This window comes from Schistocerca americana, chromosome 8, assembly GCF_021461395.2.
Source record: "Schistocerca americana isolate TAMUIC-IGC-003095 chromosome 8, iqSchAmer2.1, whole genome shotgun sequence".
Lineage (NCBI taxonomy): Eukaryota > Metazoa > Arthropoda > Insecta > Orthoptera > Acrididae > Schistocerca > Schistocerca americana.
In genome coordinates, this window is record NC_060126.1 from 380,717,658 (window position 1) to 380,731,952 (window position 14,295).

The window sequence follows — 14,295 nt, forward strand, 5'->3', positions numbered from 1 at the left end:
TTTCCACTCAGTGATGTCATACGAAATAATTTTCTGGGGTAACTCACTACTTAGAAAGGAAGTACTAATCACACAAAAGCGAGCATCAAGAGTAATATGTGGTATTCACCCAAGGATGTTATGTAGGTACATATTCAAGGAACTAGGCATTTTAATTGTGCCGTCACAATACATATGAAATTCGTCACAAATAATCCATCACCATTTGAGACGTACAGTGATGTCCATCCCAACAGCACTACAGGGAAAATGACTTTTGTTACACTTTGTTAAAGTGGTCAGTGCCTCAGAAACGATTTCAGTATGCAGCAACCAAAGATCTTGATTATTTGCCCAAAAACATAAAATGTCTGAAAGGTAGCGAAGTAAGTATAAAATTTAAAGTTAAGTCATTTTCCTGGACAACTTCTATTCCATTGACGAATTTTATCTAAAAACAGGTTGCCACTAAAAAATAAATGAATTTAAGTATAGTTTCATAAGTAAGACCAAAAATAATACTGTGTTCATTAATGATAACACGAACCACGTATACATGTCCTGGAAGCCGGTTCGTTGCGCAACATTTCGATATGGGAATCCTTCTAATGATGTATGGAACACGTAACTAAGCAACTAACTAACTAACTAACTAACTAACTCCCCTACTGTCCTGTGGCGCAAGTCGAGAGCAGTCTAGTGCACTGTTGCAAGACGAGAGAGTAAAATGCTCGTTGCCTGAAGACCGAATAATAGGAAGAACTAAATTGTACTGATCAAAGTCGAGTGGTAGGAATTCTCTTTGCTTTGAAGAAATAATAAATAAGCTGTCATTTCATTTGGCCACTGAGCCTAGGACAACACCATCACAGAAAAACGAACGAATTAAAAATACAACCAATTACATTTTTGTTTTTTAATGGGTCGCCTAACCAGGAATGGTTGTAGGACGAGTTAAAGGATTCTGAAATCTTAGTCAAAACTGAGATTAACAGTTATTTATTTGCTGTAATGATTGGCATAAATCACAACGAGAATAATAGAGAGCAAAATTTTGTATAATTCAAATTAAACTACACAATTACGCTAACGCAAGTGGAAAGCAAAAAACTGTGGAGGAGTGTATAGAGCTAGTGCAACATGATCTGGTTACCTGGGCGGTTCGTGTGATTAAAGTCACAAGAAGCAGCCAGCGATGTAAGCACAATAAGCAGCGGGGGTTACACGGCGGGTGAGCAAATAACGAGCTGGACGGTGTAAGGAAGGGGCCGCCACAATTGTGCTTCTTACATTCCCTTTAATAGCTCGCGAGTGCCGACCAGCATCAAACAGCGGCTGGAAACGTCACCCTCTCTACTGCGGCCCGAAGCAGTAAGCTTTCCCCGCTGCTGTCCAGAAAGCGTGACCAGAATCCATGTTCACGCCCTCAACTGTCCACACTCTACTCTCCAGAAACTTTACATGGAGGATGCTGTTGCCAATTTGAGACAGACAAAAGATAGGAGGTGATTAATTCCCTTCACATTTTGGAAAAAGAACATCGAAAATAGCACAAATATGCACTGTAGAGCCGAAGAAGCTGGTACACCTGCCCAATATCATGTAGGGCTCCGCGATCACGCAGAAGTGCTTCAGCACGACGTGGCATGGACTCGACTAATATCTGAAGTAGTGTTGGAGAGAACTAACCCCATGAATCCTGCAGGGCTGTCCATAAATCCGTAAGAGTACGAGGGGGTGGGGATCTCTTCTGAGCAGCACGTTGCAAGGGATCCCAAGTGTGTTCCATAATGTTCATGTCTGTGGTGTTTGGTGGCCAGCGGAAGAGTTTAAACTCAGAAGAGTGTTCCTGGAGCCACTCTGTAGCAATTCTGGACGTGTGGGGTGTGGCACTTTCCTGCTGCAATTGGCCAAGTCCGTCGAAATGGACAATGGACATGAACGGATGCAGGTGATCAGACAGGATGCTTGCGCACGTGTCACCTGTCAGAGTCATGTCTAGACGTATCAGGGGTCCCATATCACTCCAACTGCACGCGTCCCACACCATTACAGAGCCTCCACCACCATGACCAGTCCCCTGCTGACATGCAGGTCCATGGGTTCATGAGGTTGCCTCCATACACATACACGTGCATCCGATCTTCACAGTTTGAAACGAGAGTCGCCCGACCAGGATACATGTTTCCAGTCATCAACAGTCCAATGTTGGTGTTGACGGGCCCAGGCGAGGAGTAAGGCTTTGTGTCGTGCAGTCATCAAGAGTGCGCTAGCGGTCCTTCGGCTCCGAAATCTCATATTGATGACGTTTCGTTGAATGCTTCGCACGCTGACACCTGTTGATGGCCCAGCATTGAAATCTGCAACTATTTGCGGAATGGTTGCGCTTCTGTCACGCTGAACCACTATCTTCAGTCGTCGTTGGTCCCGTTGTTGCAGGATCTTTTCCCGGCCGCATCGATGTCGGAGATTTGAAGTTTTACCGGATTCCTCATGTTGTTGTTGTTGTGGTCTTCAGTCCTGAGACTGGTTTGATGCAGCTCTCCATGCTACTCTATCCTGTGCAAGCTTTTTCATCTCCCAGTACCTACTGCAACCCACATCCTTCTGAATCTGCTTAGTGTATTCATCTCTTGGTCTCCCTCTACGATTTTTACCCTCCACGCTGCCCTCCAATACTAAATTGGTGATCCCTTGATGCCTCAGAACATGTCCTACCAACCGATCCCTTTTTCTGGTCAAGTTGTGCCACAAACTTCTCTTCTCCCCAATCCTATTCAATACTTCCTCATTAGTTACGTGATCTACCCATCTAATCTGCAGCATTCTTCTGTAGCACCACATTTCGATAGCTTCTATTCTCTTCTTGTCCAAACTATTTATCGTCCATGTTTCACTTCCATACATGGCTACACTCCATACGAATACTTTCAGAAATTACTTCCTGACACTTAAATCAATACTGGATGTTAACAAATTTCTCTTCTTCAGAAACGCTTTCCTTGCCATTGCCAGCCTACATTTTATATCCTCTCTACTTCGACCATCATCAGTTATTTTGCTCCCCAAATAGCAAAACTCCTTTACTACTTTAAGTGCCTCATTTCCTAATCTAATTCCCTCAGCATCACCCGACTTAATTAGACTACATTCCAGGATTCCTCATATGCACTATATATTCGTCAAATGGTCGTACGGGAAAATCCCCACTTACTTCATCAGTACCTCGGAGATGGTGTGTCCCATCGCTCGTGCGCCGACTATAACATCACGTTTGAAGTCACTTCATAACTTGCCATTGTAGCAGCAGCAATCGATCTGACAACTTCTGCTAGCACTAGTTGTCTTATATAGACGTTGCCGACTGCAGCACTGTATTCTGGCTGTTTACATGTCTCTGAATACGCATGGCTATACCAGTTTCTTTGGCGCTTCAGTGTATATTTGGTGTGTTATACTTATCGAAAAACGCTACGAACTTACTCACAACCTAACATTAAAATTATCTGGAAAATTTCGTAAATTCTTGAGCTACAAAATTTTATGATGAGTAAAATGCTGTATATTTTAGACCTATTTATATAACATGTGGACAGCTAAGCTATACTTCGACAGTCATGCACCATCTTGTAAGATGAAACATAAGAAAGACTTTTACAATACTCGCAAGTGGAACGAATTTCTTTAATTTTACTAACAGTTTTACGTGCCTTGAAACGAGAACCCTGTGTTAGTTCCAGTAGCTTCTATTCCACAATGTATCTAACCTGTATCAGGCTTTTGATATTTCTGGTTAATTTAATTTCACTTACTGATTATTTGTGTGTATTAGAAAATGTTAACTATAGTACTGACAAAATTTTCTCGATTGCAATACTTTTAAATTGCAGTCGAACTGTTCTTTGGAACAATTTTTTGAGTTTAGAAAATTCTTAATTTATTCAGTAACTTTTTTAATTTAGACTGCTGCACGTAAAAAATTTATGGGGTCATTTAAAAATGGAATAAGAAAATATATTAAACTTCTGTTACGGGACTGGCTAGGGATAAGAAGTGTAGAGATGGACAAAACTCTCTTTTCTTTTCTTCATGATACACAATTAAACAATGCCCAATGCATATGCCTATGTTGCACTTGCTGCGCAGGTATGTAGCGTCTTTCCTTCAGGCCTTTCCTTCTTACACGCAAGAAATTAAAAAATATTTTTAATTTTTTAAAAAAATGAAGAAACATCAGGAAGGAACGCAACTTTTTGACGAGTGTTTTACGAAATAAGAACGAGAAATAGTCACCTGAAGTTAGACGCAATTCTTCTCGCACAAAGTAAACACCATCACCTGAATCGTCGATATCGTTATGCTCATTGTCATTGTCGACAATAACTTCCTCCAATTCGCGCAAAATTTCCTCGTCCGTAAGAAAACATGAAGCCATATCTGCTACCCTCCAGCAGCTTGACTTCGCACAATAACGGACTGTTGTAGATGCGACAGGTCTCTAGCAACGCAAAGTAGATCGCTCGAGCCGGTCAGTATACGCGAATTCGTATACAAAAGAGCCAAAATACAGTACCCCGTTGAATGTGGGGATCGGCAGTTTATCGACAATAACGCCATTCGCCAATCGGCATGAATGGCGGTCGAAGAGTTAAATTTGCTCCGATTTCATTCCGTGCCTAGTATTATGCGAGCTACACCGCTTTCTTTATTTTTTTGGAATTACTTCAACGACTATCATGCGAATGCTGCGATTTTATACAAATACTTTTGAGGTCTACGAAGATATAATCTGGATTGGAAGGAGAGGCGCCTAAGCTATAGAACTTTTTTTTTTCTACCCTTAGGAAATTTCTTTTTTTTTCCCTCTGGGTGTAATTTGCTCACAGCCTGGGAACTACTGATGAAGACTGATGGTACACTTGTGCGGTCCTCAGACGAGGAGCAGCCCTGGGCTCTGTCTGGCGGAGCGCACGTGTGTGGCTGAAGGGTGGAAGTGCCACCACCACCGCCGCCACCACCAAACTTGGTTACGGCCGCAGCCGGCGCCACGCCCCTCATCCCTCAACCCTTTCCTTTCCCTTTAATTCGTGACGTCAGTCAGCCAGTGGGAGCGGAGGAGGGCGCTCTCTCTCTGCCGGAGCCAGAGCTGTCCGCCTCCCGCCTCCCTCTCACCCCCCCCCTCCCCCCACCACCGCCCACCATCCCTTGGAACGCAGATTGGCAGGTGCGGCTAATTGGTCGAGCGCCTGGCTGTGATTCCGTCGTAGCGCCCGCAGCGCCGCGCCTTGACGGACGAGCGAACAAACTGATTTATTTGCGTCGCGTCGATTCCGAAGAGAACTGTAGAATGCTGCGCGGCAGGTGGAGGAGAAACGTCACGGAAGACGGCGGAGTACGAGAAACAACAGAAACACGCAAGTTGGCCGATAGCTCTGTAGCGATGACGACGTGACTTAACATTGTAAGCGAGAGAATAGTGGTTTCTTTTGCTACAAAATAACATTTACTGCGCCCTGTTACCATTTCCCTTCGTCTGCCGCAAGATGCGTTTCGTAATACGATTCTCATTATCAGGTTCGTTTGTCTGTTGTTACCACGTCTCTTGCTTTTTTTCAGTTTCTTCAGAGCTAGTTCAGTGAAAAGCGAGATGTTTAATATTGTGTTCGAAATGAATAGCGAACGATGTCCATGAATGTACAGAAAAATACGAGAGGGCTTCAAAAAGATGAAGTTACTTTTATTGGATGCTGCATTTCATTTCAGAATGATGTCTGACCTAAGTCTGTTCAAAACAATCCGCACGTTTCTCCACACACTTTTTCTACGCTTACTTTTTACTTATTGTGCATTGTCTCCTTCGAAATTCCTCCACGATTGATACACCAACCCAACGCCGTTTCCACTTCCGTAAGCAGTCCTGGTACGCCTCTTGCTGGATCGTGCGAAGCGTCTTCTGCGAATTTTCTTTTATCTCGTCTATCGTTGGAAATCTTCGTCCTTTCAACGGGGTTTTCAGCTTTGGAAATAAGGAAACAGGCCGCAAGGGCCAGGTCTGCACAGTACGGAACATGAGGCAGCACAGTAATTTCGTTTTTTGTGCAATAGTCACGCGCCGATGGGGACGAAAGTCCAGGTGTTTTACAGTGATGCAAGAGCCTTGAATTGTCTCGCCACATTTTAGGACGTTTCCCTGGCGCATTTCCTCGCAGGTGTCACAACAGGTCCCGATAGTACCATCGATTAACAATTTGTCCCTATGGCATGAAATCATGATGACCCAATCCCTCAGAGCCAAAGAAAATTACCAGTATGACTTTGACATTTGATCTGACGTGACGCGGTCTGGACAACCTTTCCCGACCCATTGTGAAGACTGAATCTCGCTTTGTACGTCATAATCGTACACCATGACTCCGCACCAGTTATGATTCTCTTAAGGAATTCCTCGTTCTCATTTGCGCCATCCAAAAGCTCTTCACAGATTGCGAAGTGAGGATCTTTCTGGTCTTGACTCAAGAGCCGTGCGCTGAACTTGATGGTAACACGATGCATTCCAAGGTACTGTGTCAGGACATCATGACATGATCCAACTGAAACGTTACTTTCTTCTGCAACCTCCCCGTCAGTCAGTCTTCTTTTGGCACGCACATTCTCGTTGACGTTCCTGACATGAGCGTCGACGGTGGACTTCGAAGGGCTTCCTGAATAAGGGTCATCCTTAACTTCCGCCCGGCTACTTTTAAACCGTGTGAACCATTCGTAACACCGAGTACGGTTTAAGCACTCACCACCGGAGCCTTCCTGCACCATTTGGTGTCTCTCTGTAAAGGTTCCCTTCAGTTTCACGCAAATTTGAATGCAGACCCGTTGCTCCTCTAGCTCTTCCATCTCGGAATTCGCAAACCGTGAGTCACAACGTTGTAATTAATGCCGCGCTGAACAATAACTAACAGACATAAAGCAATGAAACTTTCGGCATTTACAGATTAAACACAGGCGTCTGCAGCGATGCCAAACGCATTTCAAATGGTTCAAATGGCTCTGAGCTCTATGCGACTTAACTTCTGAGGTCATCAGTCCCCTAGCCTTAGAACTACTTAAACCTCACTAACCTAAGGACATCACACACATCCATGCCCGAGGCAGGATTCGAACCTGCGACCGTTGCAGTCGCTCGAAACGCATTTTACTCCAACTCACCAAGGGCCTGAAATTACGAATGTTCCGGAATTTTCTGAGCAGACCTCTTTTTTTTTTCTACGTGGTCAGTAAACGACTGTCGAAAACGTCTGACCTGTCGTTCTGTTCCTCAACGGTGGACTTCTCTTCCTTGGTCACGGAGCCATTCGAGTACCGCTGTGTGAACGTCATCATAGTCAGAAAAATCTGAGACGGCTGCAAATCAGTTTCTCCGCTGCACAGATATTGTAGTGTGTGGTCGATGTCGATGGCCTTTCTTTCCAGTCAGTATCACCCAGATATGTGCGACATTGATCACATTTTTGGCGTTGTTGCACCTCGGCTGGAATCGACATTCCATTTGATCCACATACCGCCAGAATCTCCTTGTGAATATGAGTGCAATTGAGACTTTCTCCCGCAAGAATTGTACTGTACCAGCTATTTCAGCTTTGGAACTAGGCTTCAGTTGCCATGCCACTTCACTCCAACTTGGGATGCAAGTGTTATCTGTACTGCAGTAGAACAGTTTCAGCAGGAAAGCATAATACACTACTGGCCATTAAAATTGCCACACCAAGAGGAAATGCAGATGATAAACGAGTATTCATTGGACAAATATTATGTACTAGAACTGACATGTGATTATATTTTCACGCAATTTGGGTGCATAGATCCTGAAAAATCAGTACCCAGAACAACCACCTCTGGCCGTAATAACGGCCTTGATACACCTGGCCATTGAGTGAAACAGAGCTTGGATGGCATGTACAGGTACACCTGCCCATGCAGCTTCAACACGATACCACAGTTCATCAAGAGTAGTGACCGGCGTATTGCAACGAACCAGTTGCTCGGGCACCATTGACCAGACATTTTCAATTGGTGAGAGATCTGGAGAATGTGCTGGCCAGGGCAGCAGTCGAAAATTTTCTGCATCTAGAAAGGCCCGTACAGGACCTGCAACATGCGGTCGTGCATTATCCTGCTCAAATGTACGGTTTCGCAGGGATCTAATGAAGCGTAGAGACACGGGTCGTAACACACCTGAAATGTAACGTCCACCGTTGAAAATGCCATCAATGCGAACAAGAGGTAACCTAGACGTGTAACCAACGGCACCCCATACCATCACGCCGGGTGATACGCCAGTATGGCGATGAGCAATACACGCTTCCAATGTCCGTTCACCGCGATGACGCCAAACACGGATGCTGTAAACAGAATCTGGATTCATCCGAAAAAAATGACGTTTTGCACCCAGGTTCGTCGTAGAGTACACCATCGCAGGCGCTACTGTCTGTGATGCAGCGTCAAGGGTAACTGCAGCCATGGTCTCCGAGCTGATAGTCTATGCTGCTGCAAACATCATCGAACTCTTCGTGCAGATGGTTGTTGTCTTGCAAACGTCCCCATCCGTTGACTCAGGGATCGAGATGTGGTTGCACGATCCCTTACAGCCATGCGGATAAGATGCCTGTCATCTCGACTACTAGTGATACGAGGCCGTCGGGATCCAGCACGGCGTGCCGTATTACCCTCCTGAACCCACCGATTCCATATTCTGCTAACAGTCGTTAGATCTCGACCAACGTGAGCAGCAATGTCGCGATACGATAAACTGCAATCGTGATAGGCTACAATCCGACCTTTATCAAAGTCCTCCTTACACGAGGCATCAGAACAACGTTTCACCAGGCAACGCCGGTCAACTGCTGTTTGTGTATGAGAAATCGGTTGGAAACTTTCCTCATGTCAGCACGTTGTAGGTGTCGAGACTGGCGCCAACCTTGTGCGAATGCTCTGAAAAGCTAATCATTTGCATATCACAGCATCTTCTTCCTGTCGGTTAAGTTTCGCGTCTGTAGCACGTCATCTTCGTGGTGTACCAATTTTAATGGCCAGTAGTGTAAATAACAACTTTTGATTGGATTTACGTATAAGCGCCTAGGAACCGTGGACTTCAATATGTAACATAAATTTCAACTCTGTCAATTCGTTCCTGAGAAAAAGGATGCTTGACAGTTGGGTAGGCACGAGAGACACCAAGCTGATGCTATAAGGGTTCTATCGTTACCCATTGAGGAGCGGAACCTAACATTTATTAAATTTGTTTCATAATGAACACATTTTGTAATACATAGCTCTTTCAACTGCAGAATGCAGAGATGTGCATTCCTGTCCAAGCTACTTAAAGTCGCCGCTCGGCAGCGACGAGCGTACCGCATTATCGTGCATTAGGACAGCCGGAGAGTGGGGGACGTATGTCACAAGCAATGCTCACCTGAACAGGAAGACAGATGAGGGAACCTGACGTTACTGCACCTGCAGTAGCTTACATACTCATCTCTCACCGTAACAGAACTACTGATATGGGATTGCAGCTGCAGGGAAACGGCCGGCCGCTGTGGCAGAGCGGATCTAGACACTTCAGTCGGGAACCGCGCTGCTGCTACGGTCGCAGGTTCTAATCCTGCCTCGGGCATGGATATGTGTGATGTCCTTAGGTTAGCTAGGTTTAAGTAGTTCTAAGTCAAGGGGACTGATGACCTGAAAAGTCCCATAGTGCTTAGAGCCATTTGAACATTATTTTTTATTTTTTTTGCAGGGGAACGGCTTGTATGAAAATAGTGAGTCAAAAACATCAATGGCAGCATACAATAAAGAAAGGAAAGTCGAAGTTCTAATTTACGTAGGTAATGATCTAAAAGAACAGAGTCATTTACACTCCTTTTTTTGCGCCGAAAAACGGTGCTTTGGTATTTAAGGTTGTGTGCGGTTTGTCTGGTCATTATAACCTTCAACTAGTTGTGGTGTATAAATTTATCACGTGAAATTTCACGTCGTTGGCGATTGTTTAATGAACCATTGCTTTCATAGTAACTGCTGTTGTCACACTATAACGCTTAACATCTCTTCCTGCATTTCGCGCTAGCCAGTGTTAGGCTGCTGGTTTTAGTATTTTAGTGAACTTTGTATTAATACTAGGTTTGTGTGTTCTAGAAGCCGTTATTGGTGTGCACTGGCCCTTCTGCTTCTTGTCACTTGACCGCAGACGCGCTGCCGATGTGAACGCCAAACGTCGCTATGTGTTAATTGCTGGGTAGATCTTTCAGGATATCATACCATCATATTGTCGAATGTTATCCATAATAACTAATTCTCGTATTTATGAGATCTTGGTGCTTGAGTCTTTTTAAAAACCTGATAGCTTTTGCAAACAGCTATTTTTCATATTCACAAGGCTTGATAATCGACTAGTCAGCTCATATCTGTAGTTATGTTAAAGTTATATTTGCGTAAAGTGATTTTTTATCAGTTTAAAGTTTGGGCCATAAGGCTATTTTAAAATTTGTTCAGTTATTCTCATTTATTTGATACAATTGCATAATCGATGTAAATCACCGCAATTTTCAAATACCAATTAAACACTGTGTTGTTACCAGTGCTCTGTTTTAGTTAATGTGGCGAAAATAAATTTTTTGTATTCTCAAATGGGTTCAGCATTCCACTCCAGCAGCCCATATACCCTCCTAACCAATCCACCACCTTACCAGCATTGGTTTTCGGACATTTAATAACAGGAATTTTTCTTATATTTATGAAGAAAACTACTAACATGTGGTTCATTTTTTTAAACGTACTGTTAAGTACCAACTATTAAAAGACGTGCGAACTAGAACTTGTACACTCAAATATGGATGATCTCTAATACCGTCTGCATAAGAAAGACTACGTTCTTCGGACATACGAGGCTTCGGATAAGCCACGGAAGGTTGGCACATCACATAATAAATTTTCTTGTGAACAAGATCAAAGCACGCCGGATCCTAGAGTTAAACTCGAATAAATGAGAATATGGGGAAAAGAGATTTAGAACGGGATTTCTTCTAAAGGCAAGACTGAGGCTGTCTTACGTTACCAGGACAAATTTAGACCCAGGACATAAGCATTGCAGGCAGAACTGGGAAGAAGGTTTCAAAGAATGTGAACGAAAGAATATTTAATAGAAATACTCATTTTAAAAAAAATTAAACAACCATTAAAATGTTCTGAAAACTTATGGTATCCGCATCAGCTGTTGATAGTTCCTTCATACAGTATCGCGTAATATCCTGTAATACGGAAACTATTAACAGCTAATGCGACTACCAGAAATTTTTTAGATGATTTTAATTTTTTCTTAAATTTTAAACAGTTCCATTATGTATGTAAGCTATGTGGATCCCAAACTGTAAAACCACATATGGGAAGAATATTTGACTTGAACAAAAAAGTAGTAAAGGAGCTTCTCCGAGTTGACTTGGTTCTCAGATGCCAAAAACGGAAAGAATAATATTACAACAAGATATTTTTACAGGAGATCCTGAGTCAGCCGTATTATTCATTTAAATTTTTAACGTCATTCTCTGTCATTTGCAAAACACAATACTTTACTTTCTACGAACTCCGTCAGTATAGCATAACTCTGTTACTTTCTCTGTAACTGTGCATTCAGTTTTTCTGATGATGGCGTAGGTAGTCGAAAACGATTTGTGAGTACATAAATACGAGTGAAACATCTAGAACGTCACGAGAGTCTTTCTTTTTTTCTCCTCAGAAAGTAGCAATAATTCTACGTATAGTGCCCACACGCCAGGTTAAATTGCTTTCCTTTCACTGTATCCATGAAGAAAGAACGTCTCTAGCGGTTCATTTATTTGGACCGTAACAACATCTACCGACTTTTACCAAGGAAGTTGCAAAAATTTTTTGTATATTTTACTGGGAAAGCAGGATCGCGCTAAAAAGAGATCTGCAGAGAAGCAATTAAAGCGAAGAAAAGGCGTACGAAACAGCGCCATCTTTGCAGAATGCCTCGGCAGCAGCTTACCTGGAAATGTTTCGGCAAGTTTATCAGCGGAGAGCCGGCCGCTACGGCTGGCCAGAAGAATGAGTTCTCCCAGCGGCGAGGCAGACGCAGATACGCCTGAAACATAAAAATTACACAGGCTCTAACCGGTGCCCCGGGACCACAGAAAAGCTTGAGATTGGCAGTAAAACAGAATGCGCCGCTCCAGGCCGCGAAGACAAAGCGCTTAAAACTCTTTTCAGGAACGCTACTGAGTCCGGCCATTTAAATATATACAGAGTGAGTCATAAATGAGGAAAAATACACCGATGACCAAATGCTGCTTTGCAAGAGTCAAGTACGTCTGTTATATTATTTTTTCCTCCGGAGGAACAAAAAATTCAAATGGCTCTGAGTACTATGGGACTTAACATTTGAGGTCATCAGTCCCCTAGAACTTAGAACTACTTAAACCTAACTAACCGAAGGACATCAGACACATCCATGCCCGAGGCAGGATTCGAAGCTGCGACCGTAGCAGTCGCGCGGTTCCGAACTGAAGCACCTAGAACCGCTCGGTCACCTGGGCCGGCTCCGAAGGGAACAGTCCACTAAATAAAGAAGTTAATCAAGTAACGGACCACTAAAGAAACCCAGGATAACGATGTGTTATCCCCCTACAGACGGATCACGCAACACATTAAACGTCAGATTTGCGTGAGCTAGCATTGGGAATATAGGCGAACTGCCTCTCGTCTCGTCGCAGAGTACGAGCGACTGTACAGCTACTTGTGAAACACACGTCGCCGACAATGACAGTGTGTAGCACACGACTCAGATGTACGCTCGTCCTCAGTAGAAATAAAGAACAGAGGTCGCCAAGAATTAGGCTCGCGCGCCGGCCATAGCATGGCATGAGCGATTAAGGCGCTCAGTAGATACGGCTGCCACGTTTCCCTCACCGCCGGCCGCGGTGGTCTCGCGGTTCTAGGCGCGCAGTCCGGAACCGCGCGACTGCTACGGTCGCAGGTTCGAATCCTGCCTCGGGCATGGGTGTGTGTGATGTCCTTAGGTTAGTTAGGTTTAAGTAGTTCTAAGTTCTAGGGGACTGATGACCACAGCTGTTAAGTCCCATAGTGCTCAGAGCCATTTGAACCATTTTTTTCCCTCACCGCCACGCCATGCCGTCTGAGCATGAGGAGGAAAATGCGAATGCACCGCATTTAAATCACACTGAAATGGCAAGGAAACAGGTACAGGCATGCATATTCAAATACAGCGATATGTAAACCGGTGGAATACGGCGCTGCTGTCGGCAACGCCTATATAACACAACAAGTGTCTGGCGCAGTTGTTAGACCAGTTACTGCGGCTACAGTGGCAGGCTATCAAGATTTAAGTGAGTTGGAACGTGGTGGTATAGTCAGCGCACGAGCGATGGGACGCAGCATCTCCGTCCCATAGCTCCGAGGTAGCGAAGAAGTGGGTATTTTTCCGTATACAGTGGATATCAGTAATCCGGTAAAACATAAAAACTACGACACTGCTGCAGCCGGAAACAAGGTCCTGCAGCAACCGGACCAACGACTACTGAAAAGAATCTTTCAACGTGACAGAATTGCAATGCTTCCGCAAATTACTACAGAATTCAATGCTGGGCCATCAACGTGTGTCAGCGTGCGAATGATTCAACGAAACATCGATATGGGCTTTCGGAGCTGAAGGCCAAGTCGTGTATCCTTAATGACTGCACGACGCCCGGGCACGTCAACAGCGACTGGACTGTTGATGTCTGGAAACACGTTGCCTGGTCGGACGAGTCTCATTTCAAATTGCGTCTAGCGGATGGACATGTACAGGTATTGAGACAAACTCATGAATCCATGGACTCTGCAAGTCAGTAGGGGATTGTCTAAGGTGACGGAGGGTCTGTAATGGCGTCGGGCGTGTGCATTTGGAGTGATATGGGACCTCTGATACGTCTAGATGTGCCTCTGACAGGTGACACGTACGTATGCATCCTGTCTGATCACCTTCATCCATTGATGTCCGTTGTGCATTCCGACAGAGTTTGGCAATTCCAGCAGGACAATTTCGCGCCCAACACGTCCGGAATTGCCACAAAATGGCTCCAGGAATATTCTTCTGAGTTTAAACACTTCCTCTGGCCGGCCACCAGACTCCCCAGACATAAACATTATTGAGCATATCTGGGATGCCTTGAAACGAGCTGTTCACAGGAGATCTCCACCCCATTGTATTCTTCCGGATTTGTGGACAGCCCAGCAGGATTCGTGGTGCCAGTT

The 14,295-nt window shown here is 44.4% G+C and overlaps 2 protein-coding genes across 2 annotated transcripts in view; one reads left to right on the forward strand and one right to left on the reverse strand.

Annotated features, from left to right (window-relative positions):
• The window catches only part of LOC124545869 (TWiK family of potassium channels protein 18), a 1,287,501-nt gene that overhangs the window by 562,517 nt on the left and 710,689 nt on the right, over window positions 1–14,295 (reverse strand). The window contains exon 3 of the mRNA XM_047124829.1: window positions 12,032–12,127. The gene's annotated coding sequence lies outside the window, so the exon portion shown is untranslated. The remainder of the gene's footprint in view (window positions 1–12,031; window positions 12,128–14,295) is intronic.
• LOC124545870 (alanine and glycine-rich protein-like) overlaps window positions 1–14,295 on the forward strand; it is a 167,630-nt gene that overhangs the window by 54,844 nt on the left and 98,491 nt on the right. The gene's annotated exons all lie outside the window — the stretch shown is intronic.